The sequence below is a fragment of the Xyrauchen texanus genome, chromosome 22, assembly GCF_025860055.1.
Source record: "Xyrauchen texanus isolate HMW12.3.18 chromosome 22, RBS_HiC_50CHRs, whole genome shotgun sequence".
Lineage (NCBI taxonomy): Eukaryota > Metazoa > Chordata > Actinopteri > Cypriniformes > Catostomidae > Xyrauchen > Xyrauchen texanus.
In genome coordinates this window covers 20,674,546-20,696,303 of record NC_068297.1, presented here as the reverse complement: position 1 = coordinate 20,696,303, position 21,758 = coordinate 20,674,546, and the positions used below count along the sequence as shown (strand labels likewise).

Here is a 21,758-nt window from a genome sequence, read left to right as displayed (position 1 = left end):
CAGGCCACATAAAGCTATGTAGCTAATATATATAATGTTACATTACATCAACGTTAGCCAGGCGCTGTGGTAACACTCCCTAAATTGGGTGAGAGAGCTAGAGATGTGACAGCAGAGAGTGGAGACCAAGTAATATGCCTCCACTTATATAAAGAATTTACATTTTAATTAGGCTGCTTTGCTTATGTTTGTAATTCTTTGTTCTGTTTTCTAGATTTAGTTTTGTGGTTAGCAAATTTTACACATTTATACAAGGCTTGTTGTTGGTTCAAAAACGACACAAAACTTACTAAATTGTTTAAGAAAAGACAGAGAAAAGTGATGACTTCATTATTGCATAATTATTTGATACACTCACCTAAAGGATTGTTAGGAACACCATACTAATACTGTGTTTGATTTAAGGCCTCAGAACTGCCTTAATTCTACGTCGCATTGATTCAACAAGGTGCTGAAAGCATTCTTTAGAAATGTTGGCCCATATTGATAGGATAGCATCTTGCAGTTGATGGAGATTTGTGGGATGCACATCCAGGGCACGAAGCTCCCGTTCTACCACATCCCAAAGATGCTCTATTGGGTTGAGATCTGGTGACTGTGGGGGCCATTTTAGTACAGTGAACTCATTGTCATGTTCAAGAAACCAATTTGAAATGATTCAAGCTTTGTGACATGGTGCATTATCCTGCTGGAAGTAGCCATCAGAGGATGGGTACATGGTGGCCATAAAGGGATGGACATGGTCAGAAACAATGCTCAGGTAGGCCGTGGCATTTAAACGATGCCCAATTGGCACTAAGGGGCCTAAAGTGTGCCAAGAAAACATCCCCCACACCATTACACCACCACCACCAGCCTGCACAGTGGTAACAAGGCATGATGGATCCATGTTCTCATTCAACAGAAATCAAGACTCATCAGACCAGGCAACATTTTTCCAGTTTTCAACTGTCCAATTTTGGTGAGCTCTTGCAAATTGTAGCCTCTTTTTCCTATTTGTAGTGGAGATGAGTGGTACCCGGTGGGGTCTTCTGCTGTTGTAGCCCATCCGCCTCAAGGTTGTGCGTGTTGTGGCTTCACAAATGCTTTGCTGCATACCTCGGTTGTAACGAGTGGTTATTTCAGGCAAAGTTGCTCTTCTATCAGCTTGAATCAGTCGGCCCATTCTCCTCTGACCTCTAGCATCAACAAGGCATTTTCGCCCACAGGACTGCCGCATACTGGATGTTTTTCCCTTTTCACACCATTCTTTGCAAACCCTAGAAATGGTTTTGCGTGAAAATCCCAGTAACTGAGCAGATTGTGAAATACTCAGACCGGCCCGTCTGGCACCAACAACCATGCCACGCTCAAAATTGCTTAAATCACCTTTCTTTCCCATTCTGACATTCAGTTTGAGAGTTCAGGAGATTGTCTTGACCAGGACCACACCCCTAAATGCATAGAAGCAACTGCCATGTGATTGGTTGGTTAGATAATTGCATTAATGAGAAATTGAACAGGTGTTCCTAATAATCCTTTAGGTGAGTGTATATTCTGTACTTAATGATGGTCTATTGGGGAAGAGTTATACAGAAAACCTGATGCGATGCTTGCATAAAAATTTTATTGTTTCTGCAATGCCTTTTGATTATTTTATCAATATATTTCTCATGGTACACAGATACACACACACACACACACACACACATATATATATATATATATATATATATATATATATATATATATATATATATATATGGCAATAAAAGTGGTGAATGAAGAGGAATCTCCATTTGTTTTCTGTGGAGATTCAGATCAATTTAAGGAGTAAGTGTGACATGCAGTGTTGGACTCACACTTGTCTGGTCTTGGTCTTGACTCGGTCTTGCCCTGCCTTGGTCTTGGTCTTGACTTGGTCTCAACCCCCAAAGCCTTGGTTTTGTCTCGGTCTCGATACACTCTGGTCTTGACTTGGTGCCGGTTTAGGTGGTCTTGATTACAACACTGCTTTGCACTATGCCTCTTTATGTCAAATCCACAGGAAGTGCTGAAAATCTACAAAAAGCCCAAATCTCCACTAATATTTTGGAATCGGAATGTCTCAAACCCACACTGTAAACTCTAATGCTGTCATTACTGGACAAATCAAGTTGTCTTAATTAAACACTACTTGAAATGTTAAGTGGGCTCATAACTAAAATATCTTTGTACAATTTTTCTATATATTTGAGATTTTAAGCGTAAAAAACTAAAACTATTGAGTACAAAATTGAGGCTATATTTGAAGTTACAGTTTACAAACAAACGCTCTGCTCTGCCCCTTCTGGGTTCTTTTGGTAGTCCATAAAAGAACTGCTGTCGATGGGTGCTTCACTCAAATTGCACTGAAACTGCCCAAGAAGTGCTGTTTGTGGTGTTGGAGCAGCCCATTTGGGGGTATATTTGCAGAGTAGGGTTTCTTTACATTTCCACCAGATCATTGCATCAGGAAAAACTGATGATAATATGATATCATCATAGTATCACATAAATGATAATAATTGATGATAATTCACGGGTATAGACACAACTGACTCGCGGCAGCTGTTGTTCAATATTAACTTTTTTTTACGAAGAAATTACGTAAACTCTGATTGTAAACTACTTTTTTAATTTAAAAAGTGCTGTCACTGTGACAGATTTGAGGTCAAATATGATCTAACAATTATCTTATCTGATCAAGACCACCATATACAATACATCAGGAGGAACATATCCCGTCTCCACCATCGCATGCATGGACAGCTGTTTGTGAAAGGATAAGTGAATAAAAATAATGTCATACTGCTAAAATTATGTCTTTGCATTTATTTTGAATGCAGTAAATACTATTGTTCAATCAAAAACAGCTGTTAAGTTTTGATATGGAATATGATCATATTGAAGTAAGAATAATATTCTTATAAGAATAATATTCTTATAATAATTTAAGCAGTAAAGACACACACTTCTAGTGGTAGTTTTTATTTTTATATATCACGTTTCTTAGGCTTTAGAAGCAAGTTAAGCACATGAGGATGTGTGTGCATCAACCTCTTACATGTCCGACATAATCATACAGGCTCATTGAACCAAGTTTAAACTTGTTTTGCTGATATTTCAGAAAAGAACCCACATAATGTCTTCACTGTATACAAAAGATAAACCATTTATAATAACTTTTATTAACATTAAAATACATTATTACATTCTATAAAACTTAAAAGATTATTAAAACTGCAGCACTGCCTATTTTCACCATTTAAATCTGCTGCCCGAAAGAACCCGGAAGCATGGTTTCCTGCGGTGTGACCTCTATCCTTCTATGGGAATACCCACAATGCCTTGCGCTTGATTTTATGGGGTCATTTCAATAGTTGTTTTTTTATAATTCATAGAGGTGTTTTAGCTCTTTTGTAGTATGTAACACATAAAGGACAGGCAAGGAGGGGGTGTAAACCAGCTGAACAGAAAACATAATGTTTAATTGTGAAATTAAAACCAAGATAAACAAACCATCCTCCTCATCACATGGTATTATTTATGTTTTTTTTTTTTTGTTTTAGTTTTTTTGCAATTAGTTGTTTTGTATGACCTGAATTAAGTAAATTCAACTAAAATTATTGAGTAGAAACAACAATATGTATATAGTAAATCTGAGTTATGTCTACTTGCATATAGTTAAAGTACCTTAACTTAAATAGTTAAGTTCATTCTATGAACATCAACTTAAGTGAACTTAATTACAAAAGTTTTGGATATGCCATTAATCAATTCAATTTAGGGTACGAGTTTACTCAATCAACCTAGTAGAATCAATTTATTAGGAATTTCTCACATACAGCACATTTTGGTAATTTTCAGCTCAATTTGATTGAAGTGCAAATATAAACTCTTTTGTGGAGTGTCTGAAGAACCTGAAATTGGCATTTATTTTCTAAACAGTAATTTAATCTATATAGTGAGTCTTGTTGACATGATTGCATTTGAGAATTAACCAAGAAGTAATTTCAATTCAAGTCTTTTTCATTCAGTAATTTGAGTCTCATTTTGTGAACAGAATATTTGTTCAGAGTGATGGCATCAAGAGAAGGTGGTTGGACAGCCGGGTCGTTGCAGCGGGGTCGCAGCAGAGATACAGGTAGGACAGATGGACAGGTGCTATTGTCTCATACATAAGCAACCACATACCAGAACACATTGTTATAAACTTATTGTGTGTCAGAGTGAAATAATGTTGAAGAGCAATGTGTTCTGGATAAATGTGACTCAATTTTGTAGTTGAACTTGAATATAGTACTGAAAAGTTTAGGGTTCTACTAGGGACCAGTTTGAGACTGGAGGGTTGTGTCTAAACTGCAACCTCGTAATGGGGTAAAATGCTGTTTTGTATTGTTTTGCACAGTAATTACAATTTAAACTTATGTTTCCATAAATATTCAATAAGTCCTAGCTACAAAAGTTTGCTGAGCACACACACTCTCTTTCTTCGCCATAGCCAGCACTACATGTTCCATACTGATATTTGTTTGTGTCATAGCTTTCAGGCCAACCGATTTAATTCTTGTCTATACAATATATGTTGCAGTCAAGGAGATGAGATGGTGTTTGGTGACAGCTTATCATGAAGCTCTTGGTAAGTGTGTATGTCACAAACACTGCCTTGTAACAGATGTAGAAGCTGTGTGGAGGAGAGAGAGAAAGGGAGAGAATTTATTGTGTCCTCAGTGTAAACGAATAAGTGGTTAAATGGCTTTATTTACTAAGAATTATTTGTGCCTAGTTAAGCATTAAAAGGCACAAAACACATGCAGTATTATGGTTTTATTATTTATTATTATGGCCAAGCTACACTAGGCAATATAATATTGCTTCATGTTATGTATTGGCAAATTTGAACGGTCAATTACTAAAATGCAGGGTTACAACACAAATGTAATACCTTAAGTTTATTACATTCATTCTTATTTTCATTCTTTCAGAGTTATAGCGCTCTATACAGTAGGTTTCTATTCTGCTCTCTTTAAAGTTTCACATTTATTTTCTGCCATTCAGTACCAGTGTTATTTGGTTAAAACACCTCTGTAATTTGTTACATCAGCCCTGTTGTTGCAGATGATGAATCACACAGACTTTCTGCTTTTATTTGTATGCACTGTATTATAGGTCAAGCCAGCATTCCACGGGTGGATACATCACACACACACACACACATCTGCTGTCTGGCTGGTTTTGACTGTATAAACGAGTGTTAAAGAGATTCTTAAGGCTGTGACACATCATAAATGATGCTTGTTGCATTTTTGCATATGTTTGACTGTTTTATTTATGCCCCCTAAAATGTAAATCCTGGAGAGAATGCACAGCATTGCTTGATGGGCGTGAAATATAGCCCGGAATGAATGCTGGATGTACAGTCATATTAAATCAGTGCTGAAAAAGTTACAACTCTAATAAATTGTATTTATGCTAATGGTTAGATATGATTTACTGTGTCTATTAAAAGTGAAGAATGTGTGTGCTGCTTTCGTTATCCTGACACACACTTTCTCTCCTTCATAATTGGATTCTCTCACTCTCTCTTTTTCCTCTCCTCCCCTTAACTTTGCCTCTCTCTCTCTCTCTCTCTCTCTCTCTCTCTCTCTCTCACACCTATTTTTTCCCATACAGTTCCACAAAGTGTGCTGCCTCCCTCAAGAGTTTGGAGTGTAAATGGTTCCAGCATGGAGGTGAGCTGGGAGGAGCCGTCAGAGGTCAGAGGTGTAATTGAGAAGTACATAGTGAAAGCATACAGCCGGGACCGTCCCTCCTCGGCCCATATCAGTGCCACTTTCCCCTACTCTCAGCAACTGACAGGTAAGGGCCACGGCGTACACCTAGAGCTCAGATCTGATGCCTTTTAAACATGTTAACTGGAGAGCTTACTAACATTAGCTGACTGTAACTTGTACAAAATGACCCATAGTCTATATAGCCACACTTTTAGCACCAGAACACACCAGACGAATCCAATGGAAGAATGTGTATGACAGTCAATCTAATGTTGCCTAATAGGGGTATAAAGTATCTGAGTTACAAAACTTACATTTTAAATTATTATTTGGAGGAATATGTACTTACTTGAAATATTATTGAAATTAAATACTGGTACTTTTGCTCTATTACATTTCTAAGGATATAAATAAAATTTTGTACACTTTTTTTTTTACTGACCATTTTAATATAACTCTATCCTCCTATTAAAAATACATATGTATGTATGTCTTACTGAACTAACAAGTCACATTCCTGTGAATCTTACTTAAGGAATATTGGTTTCAGTTTTACATCTGTGTCCAAGGACTTAACATAGTCACTACATTGAGAAAGATTGTGATTAAACAGGTCACTTGACAGTTACTTTAATGAGAAAATCTTCACAGTCTCTTTTCTTGTAATTTATAAATACTTAAATACAATTAATAGTGAAAACTTTTCTACTTTCACTCAGTTATGTTTTGGTTAGATACTTTGACTTTTAATTGAGTGGAATGTTGACGCAGGACCCATACTTAAACTTAGGTATAATTTCTCAGGACTTTTTACACCCTTGGTTGCTGGTGAATGTGACATTGCAAGTTTACAGCCTGAAAATCTGCTTAGTTACTTGAACATACTTCAATGAACAAATGAAGATCTCGAAACAAAGATTACGTCTTCAGATGACCAATCAGAGCAGCTATCCTCTGTTTCTGGGCAAAACGAAACAAGAAGACCTTTTATCTGCCTCGATTTTGGCACACACTACAACCGCGCAAGCCTATGTTGCACTAAATTATGATAGCCGTGACACAAAAAGCAGAATTACACAGCAGATAAAAACTCCAGCAGCAAATGACTGGATAAAGAGAGGAGAGTGGGTCAGGCTCTTAATTGAATTAAATGACATCTGACCAAAAAAAAGTTACACTTACCTGGACTATTATGGCTCGGCTGGGGTGTTTACTTTCCAGCACTGACAGAGACTTGTCTGCGACGAAGCTTCAGTGGCTGCTAGCCAAAGAATCACTCATACACTCCATTAAAAGGATCCTGCCTTTATTTTGGAAGACAAATTAAAAGAAAATCTTGGGTTTTAACTCTAAACAATTTTGAAAGCAGCACTTGCTGAGGTGATCTGTTTTAATTTATAAATCTAAATAGTGTAGTTGTTTAAATAGTGTTGATTATAATTAAGGATAACTAGTAATAATTAAATAAATAATGATAATAAATGAGTTACCGTTTACTATTCTTTATTTTTTGCTTCCTATATGCTTATTTTTTATCCTAAAGTGTTGACTAACCCTTGCTAACCCGTGTGACTTTCTTCCATGGAATACTAAAGGAAAAGTTTACCAAAATGTCTGAGCTGCTCTTTTCCATTCATTAATAACAGGGCAAGGGGCTGTCAAGCTTTAAAATGACAAAAAAGTCCATAAATATATTATAAAATTAGCCCATATGACTTTCATTCAAGTCTTCTGAAGCCATATGATGGCTTTGTGAGAGGTACAGAATGAATTGTATGAAATATTGACTTAATTTCTAATAGTCAAGACTTAAAAAATGTGTATGCTCACAATCCTTTGTGAACTGCTTTAAGAGGCCACCTCTTTAAATCAACACTTTGTAGCTCTAACATGTGCTCATTAATGGCTGTTTTTGAAAATGTTGAAGTCAGAATCAGATTGATCACAGCAGGGCTGCAGAGTGAAATCTGTAGTGAGCAAGAAGCCCCTTTAAATAGCAACAGCCACTTTATCCATTAAATAACATCATTAGTGTCCCATATCCCGAATAGCAAAGGCCTATATCACTTTCCATCTCTCTGATTAATAGGAGATATTACTGTTTGATAATAAAGACCTTTTTAAATCCAGACCTATTATCAGAAGTGATGGTTATATTATGCCGTGTTTGAAAATCCATTGCATTAAGTCTTTAGCAAGCTGAGTTGGGGAAGGCCCATTTTTTGAAATATGGAAGAGAAAAAAATGACATTTGCCTTTTGCTCTCTCTCTCACACTTTTTCGTCCTCTCCTCTTTTGCAGGCACTTTAAGTGGCTTGGCTCCTTTCAGCAGCTACAGTATTACCCTAACGGCCTGCACTCATGCCGGGTGCAGAGATAGCCTGCTTGCCACTGGCTTCAACACTCCACAAGAGGGTAAAATCATTTAAAAGGTCCTGACTTCCACATTTCTTAGATGAATAATAAAACCGACGAGAGGCGCTCAAATAGTGCTGAGCTATTTGCGTCAATACTCCCAAACTAATTTGATGACAAAGTACAATGCAAGGCTGTAATTGCTCCATTTTAATTATTATTTTTTTTATTTTCTTGTTCTTATTCCCATTTTGGAGAGAGAGAGGGATTTTAGGAATAGGGGTAAGTGCGGCAATGAACTCTCTCCCCTTTAATGACATGCATCTTTAATAGCTGTAATGCAGATTGATGGGCTTTTTAATTGCTGTTACATTGTTCATGCGAGAGCCTTGTCATTAATGTAAGGCATCTGAAAGATTAATGAAAGCTTCTTCATTTCACTCAGGCAGAGAAGTAAATCTAAAGACAGTTTGGGCTAAAAAGAATTGTGGTGCTGAATGAATGAAATCAAGAATCAAGCGTCCCATTTCCACTGCTCCTGCTCAATCCAGTGTGGCCCACTCTGCGGCGTGAGCGCACAGCGGCAAACATAATTTCTCTCTCTCTCTTTCAACTCTTGCAGACTCATTCTTTATTGCCTTCACATCTGTCTGATCGCACAGTCAAGATTAAGAACCCTCTTCCTCAGTCAGAGTAAAAAAATATAATGTCTATTGACGAGCGCCTTTTCCTACAAGAAACAGCAAGAATAAAGACAGATTAATTGTCAGCAGAAATTATTTCCTCTGTCTGACTGCAGGAATAGAGTCGTTTCAAAATAAAATTTGCTAATTTTCAACCTGATATTATTGGATTCCTCTCCTTTGGCATGGAAACCAGGCCGTAAAAGATGCAGATAGCATTTCCAAGTTGGGCTAAGTGGCCTTGTTTAAAGGATAGGATGGCATTAAGGGTCATCGTGGAGTGAAAAAATCTATCTGATGGGGACTTGATTACAAAACCCAAATAACTGTATCAATTCTCCATGAGAAAATAACATTGTTTCATGCCACATACAGGGGCAACTTCAATCTCAACTTATTCTTGCTCAAAATGTAGTGAGTCTTCATTGTTCTTTCAGGAAGACTCTGTCTGTGATATTTAAATAATTCAATAATACAATATGCTATCCCTCAAGGTTAGAGATATCATAGAACATATAAAAAAATCGAAATAAATAACTTAATTTCTATTTTGGGGATTTTTGCTCTTTTATTAGACAGATACAATATCATAATCACAAGTTATGTTGCAGACATATTGCAGGCAGGCACCACTCGAACATGCGCCACTACATGAGCACCTCTAAGAACAGGAAATTATCTTCTAATAGAGCACTTTTACTTTTGTTATCAATGTATGTTTGTTTTTTTATTTATTAATGAAATATATGTATTGTTCTCTAACTACATTTTGATGCTCACTATACAGTAGACCTAAACAATCTGACAGATTAATAATTTTCTTAATTCTTCGTTTTTGATAGCTCCTGAGGAAGTACTTTCACCTGCTGCGATTTCATACCCCAACTCTCTGTGCACTGGTACCATCCTCCCAAACCCAATGGCATCATCATTCAGTCCATCCTCTACAAAGTCAATGATGTTGTGTTTAAAGGCAACACTGGCTTCAATATCACAGGTAAACTAGACTTGAAATGCTAGACTTGCTATTGCTGATATCAGTTGCTTGAATGGATAGTTGCCTGTCAGGATCATGTTTGTTTTGACTGTATCTCTGACCCTTTGTCGTTCATTTAGGACATGTGACATGCAAAATTCAGTGGCACACTACATTTAATAACGACTCTTGGTGCTCCACCATATCCATGTTAACACATTAAATGCAAGAAGATAAAACGAAAACTAAAATAACAGAATGATTAGCATTTGAATGAGAAAAGAGCAACCCCCACCTGCCCAGGGGATGTTTCTTTGAACTGCGCATAAATGTCATAATGCAAGGATAAAAAGTGGAGCCAGACCGTGCCAGCTCTATATTCTTTATTATACATGCTACCTATACTTCAAAATATAATGCACTCTAGGGTCAGACTGAATCTGCCCTGATACTGAGTGAATGTTAACCTGCTATCAGTTAACACTTATGGAATCTTTAATACAGAAATGCACAGTGTTTATACTGTAACATGAATTTTAAATTAGTCGTATTTTACACTTACAGGGGTATGCAAAAGTTTAGGCACCCCTGACAATTTCCATGATTTTCATTTATAAATAATTGGGTGTTTGGATCAGCAATTTCATTTTGATCTATCAAATAACTGATGAACACAGTAATATTTCAGTAGTGAAATGAGGTTTATTGGATGAACAGAAAGTGTTCTACTAAATTGTAAAACTAAATTAGACAGGTGCATAAATTTGGGCACCCCAACAGAAATATCACATCAATATTTAGTTGAGCCTCCTTTAGCAGAAACAACAGCCTCTGGACGCTTCCTATTGTCTGGATTCTGGATGAAGGTATTTTGGACCATTCCTCCTTGCAAAACTTCTCCAGTTCAGTTAGGTTTGATTGTTGCCGAGCATGGACAGCCCACTTCAAATCACCCCACAGATTTTCAATGATATTCAGGTCTGGGGAATGGGATGGCCATTCCAGAACATTGTACTTGTTCCTCTGCATAAATGCCAGAGTAGATTTTGAGCAGAGTTTTGGGTCGTTGTCTTGTTGAAATATCCAGCCCCGGCGTAACTTCAACTTTGAGACTGATTCCTCTATATTATTCTCAAGTATCTGCTGATATTGAGTGGAATCCGTGCAACCCTCAACTTTACCAAGATTCCCAGTGCCGGCACTGGCCACACATCCCCACAGCATAATGGAACCTCTACCACATTTTACTGTGGGAAGCAAGTGTTTGTCTTGGAATGCTGTTCTTTTTGCCGCAATGCATAACGGCCCTTGTTATGACCAAATAACTCCATCTTTGTTTCATCAGTCCACAGCACCATCTTCCAAAATGAAGCTGGCTTGTCCAAATATGCATTTGCATACCTCAAGCGACTCTGTTTGTGGCTTGTGTGCAGAAAAGTCTTCTTCTGCATCACTCTCCTGTACAGCTTCTCCTTGTGCAAAGTGCGCTGATTTGTTGAACGATGTACAGTGACACCATCTGCAGCAAGATGATGTTGTAGGTCTTTGGAGGTGGTCTGTGGGCTGTTTTTGACCGTTCTCATCAGCCTTTGCCTCTCTGATAGTTGACTTGGCCTGCCACCTCTGGCCTGTGCCTGTGGTCTTCCATTTCCTCACTATGTTCCTCACAGTGGACACTGACAGCTTAAATCTCTGCGATATCTTTTTGTAGCCTTCCCCTAAACCATAATGTTAACCACTCTTCAGAGGAGAGTTAAAGAGAACAACAACTTGCAATTGGCCACCTTAAATACCTATTCTCATGATTGATGCACCTGTCTATGAAGTTCAAGGCTTAATGAGCTCACCAAACCAATAGTGTGTTCCAATTAATCAGTGCTAGGTAGGTACAGGTATTCAAATAAACAAAATGACAAGGGTGCCCAAATTTATGCACCTGTCTAATTTCATTTTGAAGCATATTGCACATTTTCTGTTCATCCAATAAACCTAATTTCACTACTGAAATATTACTGTGTCCTTCAGTTATTTGATAGATCAAAATGAAATTGCTGATCCAAACACCGAATTATTTATAAATGCAAATCTTGGAAATTTTTAGGGGTGCCTAAACTGTATTTAATTTATTATAACCAGTCGTCCATGTTTGTCAAGGTGCAAATATAGGCAACCTCATATATAAATGTAGTAATTGTTGTTACATGACATCCATGAAGATTGCTGAGCAATAGTTTTTTGCTGATTAGTTTCAATCAACAATCTGAGAATGGAACTTTCCATTGTGAAAGAGTAGTTTATTGTATGTACATCATCTTTTCCCTGATGGAGGGAACGAGAAGTTGTGTCGATGTTGTGACACTAGGGGTCACTCTTGAGAGCCCGGAGACACCTCTGATCTTTGATAAAAGGGGGAGGGGGACACTCCCAAGGGGAAGATACTGTGGAGACCACACCCTGCCCAGATAGAGTGTGTGTGTGGGGGGGGGGGTGAATACGACACATGGTCTTGCCAAATCTAGTTGGAAGTATGTTATGTGGAGAAGTCCCATGGTAGGTCCTACCCAATGGGGAGGAAGCTCTACGAGCATGAAGACTGGGGTAGAGGTGTCTCTGCTCAAGAAAGACTCAGTTTGCCAACCGGGAACGTTTTTCAGCTGAAAATACATGGAAATACGTCACATGGTCCATGGTAGGTCCTACCCAAAGGGGAGGAAGCTCTATGAGCATGGAGACTGGGGCAGAGGGGTCTCTGCCCAAGAAGGACACAGTTTGCAACTGGTAACATTTTTCCGCTGAAAATACATCACAAGGGTTTGCCTATGGGGAACCAATGCATGAGGAGCACCTGTTCCAGCATGGGGCGCACTTAGCACAAGTACTGGGCTGGCAGTGAGTTTCTCTGCAAACATATCTGCCGCAGAGGAAGTCAACCAGGGAACGCATTTGTGAATACTGGAGTCAGCATCTCACATCTTCAGCTTGAGGGAGGTGAAAGGTGCAAGGCGCAAGTGGTATACCAGGCCTGTCAGTCCGGACTTACCCGTTTGTTACTGCTAAGACACGGTACGAGACCAGTTCAACCCGGAGATTGTAGAATTGGTGTTTGGTGTAGCCCATCCCCCTTCTCTTCAAATGTGAGCTAGAGAGGCACCACTGGTCAAATCCCAGGAGGCCGCCACACTCCTGGTGGGATGGGCTATTAGCCCTGCAGGGGGTGGCATGTGCTGGGCCTGGTAGGCAACAGCTATGGCATCGATGATCCAGTGGGCGATCCTCTGTTTGGAGACAGCACTTCCTTTCCGCTGTCCACCAAAGCAGACAAAGAGCTGCTCAGAGATCCTAAAGCTCTGGGTGCGATCCAAATAGATGCGCAAAGTGCGCATCGGACACAGGAACGCTAAGGCTGGGTCTGCCTCCTCCTGGGGTAGTGCTTGCAGGTTCATCACCTGGTCCCTGAAAGGAGTCATGGGAAACTTGGGCACATAGCCTGGTCGGAGTCTCAGGATTATGTGAGAGTAGCCCGGACCGAACTCCACACATGTTTTGCTGACAGAGAACAATTGCAGGTCCCCAACCCTCTTGATGAAGGTGAGCACCGTCAGGAGGGCAGTCTTCAAGGAGAGTGCCTTAAGCTCTACTTACTCTAGGGGCTCGAAGGGAGCCCCATGCAGGCCTTGCGAGACTATGGAGAGGTCCCATGAGGGAACGAGGTGAGGTCTGGAAGGATTCAACCTCCTAGCGCCTCTCAGGAACCTGATAATAGAGACCGCGCCATAAGCTTCTTTGCCCGGAGGGAAAGGTCGGTCGCCGAGCGCAGCTCCTGCATCAGTCCAGGGGCGGAACTACCCTCGTGCAGATCTTTCAGCACCTTGGCTTGATGGACCTGCAGGAGAGCCATGGCATGCAGGGCGGAGGTGGCTTGTCCAGCGGTGCCGGAGGCTCTAGCCATCAGGGAAGATGTGATCCTACAGGCCTTGGATGGGAGCTTCATGGGCCCGTGCCAGGTGGTGGTGCTATGCAGGCACAGGTGCACCGCTAGCGCCTTATCCACTGGGGCATCACCGAGTAACCCCTGGCCGCTCCGCCATCGAGGGTAGTGAGGGCGGGGGAGCTGAGAGATCGGGACTGGGCAGAGAAAGGTGCCTACCACGAGCTCGACAGCTCCTCATGCACTTCCGGGAAGAAAGGCACTGGGGTGGGGTGTGGCTGTGAGTGGCACCGCGAGCCCAGATACCAATCATCCAGCCGCGAGGGTTCAGCAGAGAGCGGAGGGTTCCACTCTAGTCCGACGCTCACGGTGGCCCAGGAAAGCATGTTCTTCATCTCAGCATCTACCTGTGACTGGGCAACCACACCGGAGGGGGGATGCCCAGCAGAGGTTTCTGCATCAGACAGGACAGGCCCGCTCTCCGATGCTGCACTCGAGAGCTCATCACCTTCACGGGCACCAAATAAGAGGTCAAACTCGCCCTGTTACAAGCCGACGCACTCATCCAAATGCCTAGCCGGAGCAAATGAGCATGCCGGAGAATGATTCTGTCCCAGAATCGCCCCCAGTGCTTGCTGTGCTGACCTCATACCCATAGGTAGAAGGACCAAGGGAGGGAGCTGCTGAGGTGGCCTGCTATCGACCGCAGCGTTGCCATGGTCATTGCCTCGTAAAGAGGACATGACACATCCACGAAAGATGTCTCACAGTGGGTGGAGTCCATGCACGAAAGACAGCAATCGTGGCCGTCAGAAGGTGAGAGGTATCAACCGCAACCAGGAATAACACTCAACCGGAAAGGCATCTTTAAAAAGATGCATCTTGAAAAGCTGCTGTAATGCACCGTAAGAATCTAGCAGAGGTGAAGGATGGAAACCGCTTGTTCAGCTTGAACCATCGACTGCTCGGCTCCGAACAGAAAATCTAATGAGTGGTATGCACGTCCCCTCCTTTTATACATTTATGTCCTGGGGAGGAGCATGCAAATACCACTCCCCAATTCCCATTGGCCTTTTTATCAAAGATCAGAGGTGTCTCCGGGCTCTCAAGAGTGGCGCCTAGTGTCACTACATTGACACAACGTAGAGTGAGTGACAGATAGGGAACTATTGTTTTCATGATATGGCCACTTTAAGCAGCTCAAACATGTTGTAGCTTTAATTTTCTACTTATTAATTTAGAAACGACTAATAAAGAAAGAATGGTAGGGTTTAATACACAAAACTGGTTTAAAAAAATATTCAGAAGACATGGTGGTAGCCTTGACCCGAAATGAACTGGGGAAATGGCTGTCCATGTTTCTCATAATTGAATCAAATTCTGCTGCTGAATAGGTGGAGCAGATGCTTGCCTCTAAAGAGCGCCACTTGTATTACTGTATTTTATTTTGCCAGTGGAGACAAAGGCCAACCGCCAACCATTTTTTGTATGTGTTTTCATTTTTTTCCTCTAATCCCTGAGTGCTCTGTCTGTTGGTAGCAGCAGCCTCTGCTCCTGGCAGTAATGCACGAATATTGTGAGATGTTTTATTAAAAGGCTCCAATGCTCCAGCCACCATTTGACCTGGGGTGAAAGGCATGCCTAAATGATATGAAGCCCCCAAAAGGCCAATTTACACTCTGGACAGGTATTTTTTCTTTGAGATGAATCATTCAGAATGTCAGCCCCCTCTGCCCCGCGCACACACACACATACTTGTTCTACTGAATTGAAAGGAATTCTGAAGGACCGAGTAAACCATGTGACTACAATAAATAAACATATTTCTTTGTTATATAGGAATACATCTTTGAAATCAGTTATAATTAATTCAGGCCATGCATTTTAAAGTATTTCACTATGTATTATGCATATTATAAAATGCATTTTACAATAGATTATAAAATGTGGTAACATGAGATAGTTTCACTAAATGAAGTGATATCTTTGGATACCTCGTAGGGTGGAATGCATTAACTCTTTACTTGTTTTTATGTTGTATCAGTGTCTGACACAGAGCCATGACTATGATTGTATTTTTATAGTATTTTTTTTATATTCATATATGATTGGGTGCAGAGATGGGTAGAGTAGCCAAAAACTGTACTCAAGAAAAAATACAATTACTTCAAAAACATATTTACTCAAGTAGAAGTAAAAGTACTAACATAAATAATTACTTGAGTAAGAGTAAGAAACTATCCAATTAAAAGAGTGCTCAAGTAGTGAGTAACTCATTACTTTTACAAATGACATAATATACGTTCACTCCCCTATATTCCATTACATAATACACATTGAACATGTCTTACAGAATTATTGTTATTAATGAAAATTCTGTCATCATTCACCATCATGTTGTTCCAAACCCATATGACTTTCTTTCTTCCATGCAACACAATAAGGAGATATTGGACAGAAAGTTTTTGTCTTCCAGTGAATGTTTATATATATATATATATATATATATATATATATATATATATATATATATATATATATATATATATATTAGGGCTGTCAATCGATAAACTTTTTTAATCTAATTAATTACATGATGTACTGATTAATTAATCGCGATTAATCGCATATACAAATATTTATTGAAAGCCCCTCACATAACAATAATTCAATATATAATGATGAAATAATTATACGCAGTTATCTAATCATAAAATGTTTAGGTCACTGTGTCAAGTTAAATATAGTTTAATACTTAGAACACATCTTGAGATCCCTTAGTTCGGATATGCGCTCCATCAAGTGTTTGAACGCAAGAACGTAACGTGTTTTCTTCACTGTATAAACTGCGCATTGCCACACAGATGAAATTTCAATTACTGCCATCTGGAGTAAACAGGTGGTACTACAAGCTTGCATTTCTCAGGGATCTTCTTGGGGCATAGCGATTAATTGCGTTAATATTTTTAACGCGTTATTTTTTATAAAATTAATCGCATTTAGACAATTAATAAACAGCCCTAATATATATTTATAGAAAGTGAATGGTGAATGAGACTGCCAGTCCCTAACATTCTGTCTAACATATTTGTGTTCCACGTAATACAAAGCGTCACAATGGTTTGGAACAACATGAGGATAGAAAAATGATGACAGAATATTAAGTTATGGCTGAGCTATCTCTTTAAAGAAGTCATCATTTACTCAACTTCATTCCATCCCAGATGTGTATGTATTCCTTTCTTCTGCAGAACACAAATTAAGATATTAAAAAGAATATTTTAGCTCTGTACTCCAACATTTTGATGCCCTAAAAAGCACATAATGGCAGCATAAAAGTAATCCATAAGACTAAAATATCTTCAGAAGTGATATTGATAGGTGTGGGTGAGAAACAGATCAATATTTGCCATTTTTTTATAGAAAGCACGGGGCGATATATAGAGAAAAATGTGAATCACCAAAAACACAAGAAGATAGTGAAAGGGATCTGTTTCTCTGTTGCTCATCCTCACCTTTCACATCGCTTCTGAAGATACTGATTTAACCACTTGAGTTTATGGATTAATTTTATGCTGATTTATGTTTGATTTTTTAGCTTTAAAATGTTGCCACCCTTTCACTTGCATTGTATGGACCTGCAGAGCTGAGAAATTCTTCAAAAAAAATCTTAATTTGAATTCAGCAGATGAAAGAAAATCATACACATCTGGGGTGGCAAGAGGGTCAAATCAGTACTTGATTAAAATAACGTAATAGCATATAGAGACAAAACATACAGATACATTTTAAAATGTACTCTTTATTTGAACAAATGTGTTTACTCTATATTAATGCACATTATATATAAAAAATTACAAACAGAATGAAGATGTATTGTGTTAATATATTATTTAATAAGAATAACAAGTAAAGCCCAAGTATTCTAAACTTTCATATGTGACGTTTCTTCACCAGCCCCAGAGCTCCGACACTCACTTCCGAATTCACTAATTTCATTCACTTATTGCTGAGATATAGTGCACTAACTGCCATTTACTATATAGAAAACAGTGAATGAGTAAACAATTGCGGACACAACCACTCTCATCCCCACGATTGCCTTGCGCCTGCTCATCTCGCGCACCTCGCTGTGCACAGCGAGAAATGCTGTCTGTTCGTGCTCCAGTTGTCGATCACGTAAATGACAGTGATTTACACTTAACTTGGATTTTTACATGGATTTATATGGTTAATCCACCAGAAGTAGCTGCGATAGTTTCCAGTACCCCTGCAAGGGCAAGGAGTAAATGCACAAATACTGCTTCTGACATGCAGGCCAAAGTACATTGATATATTGCTGCACTGATTTAAAAATGAACACATAAAAACTGATGTCATAAGAGCCCAGTTACATTATCACCCTTAAAATGACCATCTCATTAAACAGAAAAGCCTGCATTAGAATTAGAGCCAAAAATTACCTCAGCGTGCTACCTTAAATTGGAGCTGTGATTTTAATCTTGAAATATCATATTGTCTTTTTGTTAAATGAAGGCATTGCATGATGAAACTATTATTTTTTCACCGTGCAGAGTGAAGAAAGTGTTTCATTTTGAAATGTTTGATGCTGCTACACTGATGACTTAAGTGACAGTCTTTGATACCGGATCAGCGCACACAGCTATGTGAACATCCACTCTCGTAAAAGTCCCATTCAATAATCTCTCAATAGTGGGGCTGAAGGCGGGTCTGGGACCGCGTCCAGCGTGCCGGGACTGTTGAGATCTGGTGGCAGAGTGCCGTGAGAACGGCATTTGCGGGCCAGATGACCCAGAGACAAAAGGAAATAGCTCTTATATTGAGAATTTGGGTATCGCTGCCTCGGTTAAGGGGAGCGGCAAATGAAATAAATTCAAAAGAATATTCTCCTCCTGGCCCTCCATCGGGGAATGGAGCATCATCTCCAAAGCTAACGTCTCAGGAGCACCTGGGAGCCTTCTGGGTCCTTGAAGGGGTCCGTGAGAAGGGGGGCGTCTACTTCCTTCGGAGCACTCGATGCGTGGGCTGAGAGCTGGGCCCAGGTTGAGGCGGAGCAGCTTGTTGTTTCATTGCAGGGGGACGCCCTCGGCGAGCAGACGGGGCATGGCCCAAGGAGGCAGGCTTGCGGCGGGACAGGATCTGAGAGATCGCCTCCGTCTGTTTCTTCACCGCGGAGAACTGCTGGGTAAAGTCCTCGAGGGTGTCGCCGAGGAGGCCGAACCGGGAGACTGGGCGTTGAGAAAGCGAACCTTGCCGGTCTCACGCATCTCGACCAGGTTCGCCCATAGGTGTCATTCCTGGACCACGAGGGTGGTCATCGCCTGCCCGAGTGACTGCACTGTGACCTTTGTGGCTCTAAGGGCGAGGTCGGTCGCTGAGCGCAGTTCAGAGGCCCTGGGTTGCAATTACACGCAGGCAGCATTTTTATGAATGGTCTATGTTTTCAGGGCGAGAACATAGCCATGTCAGCATTGCGGTAGCAGGCTTTCTTTTGTCATGAGAGAAAGCCACTTCAGCTGTTCCCCGCACCTCGCCTCTTTCCCACGGGATTGGGGCAGGTGCCGCGGGCGATGAAGGAGATTTGGGGACAATGTCGGGCTGTGTTCGCCGGGTAAATCCCCGCGAACCACCCGCCTCCCCGGCACGCTTGCTGGCTTCCGTCCGAGCTCGGGATGAGCGATTTCTTTCCAATGGGTTATGTTCTCAGTGCGAGAACATAGCTGAGGCAGCATTGCGGTCGCAGCTTCTTTTGTCATGAGAGAAAGCCACTTCAGCCGCCCCCCCGCACCTCGTCTCTTTCCTACGGGATTGAGGCAGGCGCCGCGGCCGATGGAGGCGATTTGGGGAAAATGACGGGCTGTGTTCGCCGGGTAAATCCCCGCGAACCACCCACCTCCCCGGCACGCTTGCTTGCTCCCATCTGAGCTCGGGATGAGTGCGTCTTTAAAAAGACGCGTCCTGAAAAGGACGTTCAACGCCGCTGTGTATTGCTCTTTTAGAGAAAATCAAACTTAGAGTTTGGGTTTCTGCACTGTCGAAGCGCCCGGGGGCAATTTGCACTGCCGTGCAAGAAGGAGAAATCGCCGCTGTAATGCGCCCTCAATCCAACAGCATGCAGAGTGTCAGAGGAATACTGGAACTGGTGTGAATTCACCCGAACAGCATGCACAACCATCTGCTCCAAAGAAATTTTCTGAATGAACTCTAGTATTTGCCTCGCCTTTGTACCCGTATGTCCGGGGGCGGGGTATGCAAATACTGGGGTATGCCTTTTTTCATAGATCAGATATATATTCGGTGCTCAAGAGAGACCCCTAGTGTCACTTCTCCGACACAACGTCGAAGAGAGCGACAGATGGGGGAACTGGTACTTTAATTCACCAAAGTGACATTCAACTGATCAGAAAGTAGTCAGGACATTACTGACATAAAAAACAGCACCATCGTTATTTGAAAAAAGTCACTTTTGATCAAATCTATACAGGCCCCATTTCCAGCACCCATCACTCCAGTACCTTAACCTTGAGTAGTCATGCTAAATTGCTAATTTGGTACTAGAAAATCGCTTGCCGTTATATCAAACAGTGTTAAAAGCTATACAGTGCTTGAAATTGCCAAAAAAAAATACAAAGGTACCTTTCATACAAAGGTATACACTACAGTCTTCAAAGACAAAGGACAACTGGCTCTAACAAAGACCGAACGAGATATGGAAGGCCAGATGCACAACTAAACAAGAGGATATGTACATCAGAGTCTTTAGTTAGAGAAATAGACGCCTCACATCCTTAGCTTCATTGAATTCTACCCGCTCAACACCAGTTTCATGTATAACATTAAAGAGAAGACACAGGGGTGCAGACCTTATTGGAAGAACTGCAAAGAAAAAGCCACATTTGAAACAGAATAAAAAAGATATATGTTAGAGATAGCAAAGAAACACAGACATTGGACAACAGATAATTGAAAAAGAGTGTTATGGATCGTAACCCCACTGAGTTTTTATGGGATCAGCTTGGCTGTAAAGTGCATGAGAAGTGCCCAACAAGACAGCCACACCTATGGCAAATGCTACAGGAAGCGTGGGGTGAAATGTCACCTGAGTATCTGGACAAACTGACAGCTAGAATGCCAAGGATCTGCAAAGCTGTCATTGCTGCACGTGGATGATTTTTTGATGAGAACTCTTTTTTTTAGTAGTTTTTTCAAATTGTTATAGTAATTTTTCACGTTATTTATGTCCTGACTATACATTTGTGAATAAAAGTACCAATTTCTTTCCATAAGAGCAAAATCTGTACATCTGTTTGTATTCTTTTCAAATCAGATGATTGCAACATGCTCCAAAATGTTGGGACAGTCCAGTGTTTACCACTGTGTAACATCACAATTTCTTCTAATAACACTTATTAAGTGTTTAAGTACTGAAAACAGAAGTTGCACATATTTTCAATAGGTCAGGGCTGCACTGCCCTACAAAGGCAAAACGCTGTAACATCATGTTTGGTCAAAAATGAGTTAATGTCATTTTTGGGGTATTCAAGACCTCCTTTATCATGTGAATAAATATCGTGAGTCAATTTGATTATTTTAACGAGAAATTAAAGGGCTATGACAACCGTAACATCCAAAACCATACGAGAAACCACAGCAGAACGCCGTAACAGTTGTTACGGCTCTTAGCCTTTGTTCCGGCACGCTGAAGTTGAGTTAAGGTGTTCTGACTTTGTTTCGCCTGGCATCAAGAGAGATGTTACGGTGCCGCTGTGATGTTACTGTACTCTGGCTTTGTCATACTGTCAAAGATTACCGCTTTTTATTGTCACCAAACCGCTGAACATATACACCGATACATCTTTGAAATAAAGTGTAGACTGCCGACTGCTTGTTTGTATTATTACTCTATGATAGCGATGTGATAGGGCGATGGTTCAGATCTGTCAATGTCAGTGACAGCCCGGAGCTTGCTGAATTTAATCTGTGTCACGTAAATTAGCGCTAATGTTGACGCTGACACTCGC

At 40.5% G+C, this 21,758-nt stretch overlaps 1 pseudogene; it reads left to right on the top strand.

The window, feature by feature from the left end:
- LOC127662676 (usherin-like) overlaps positions 1-21,758 on the top strand; it is a 388,775-nt pseudogene that overhangs the window by 171,834 nt on the left and 195,183 nt on the right.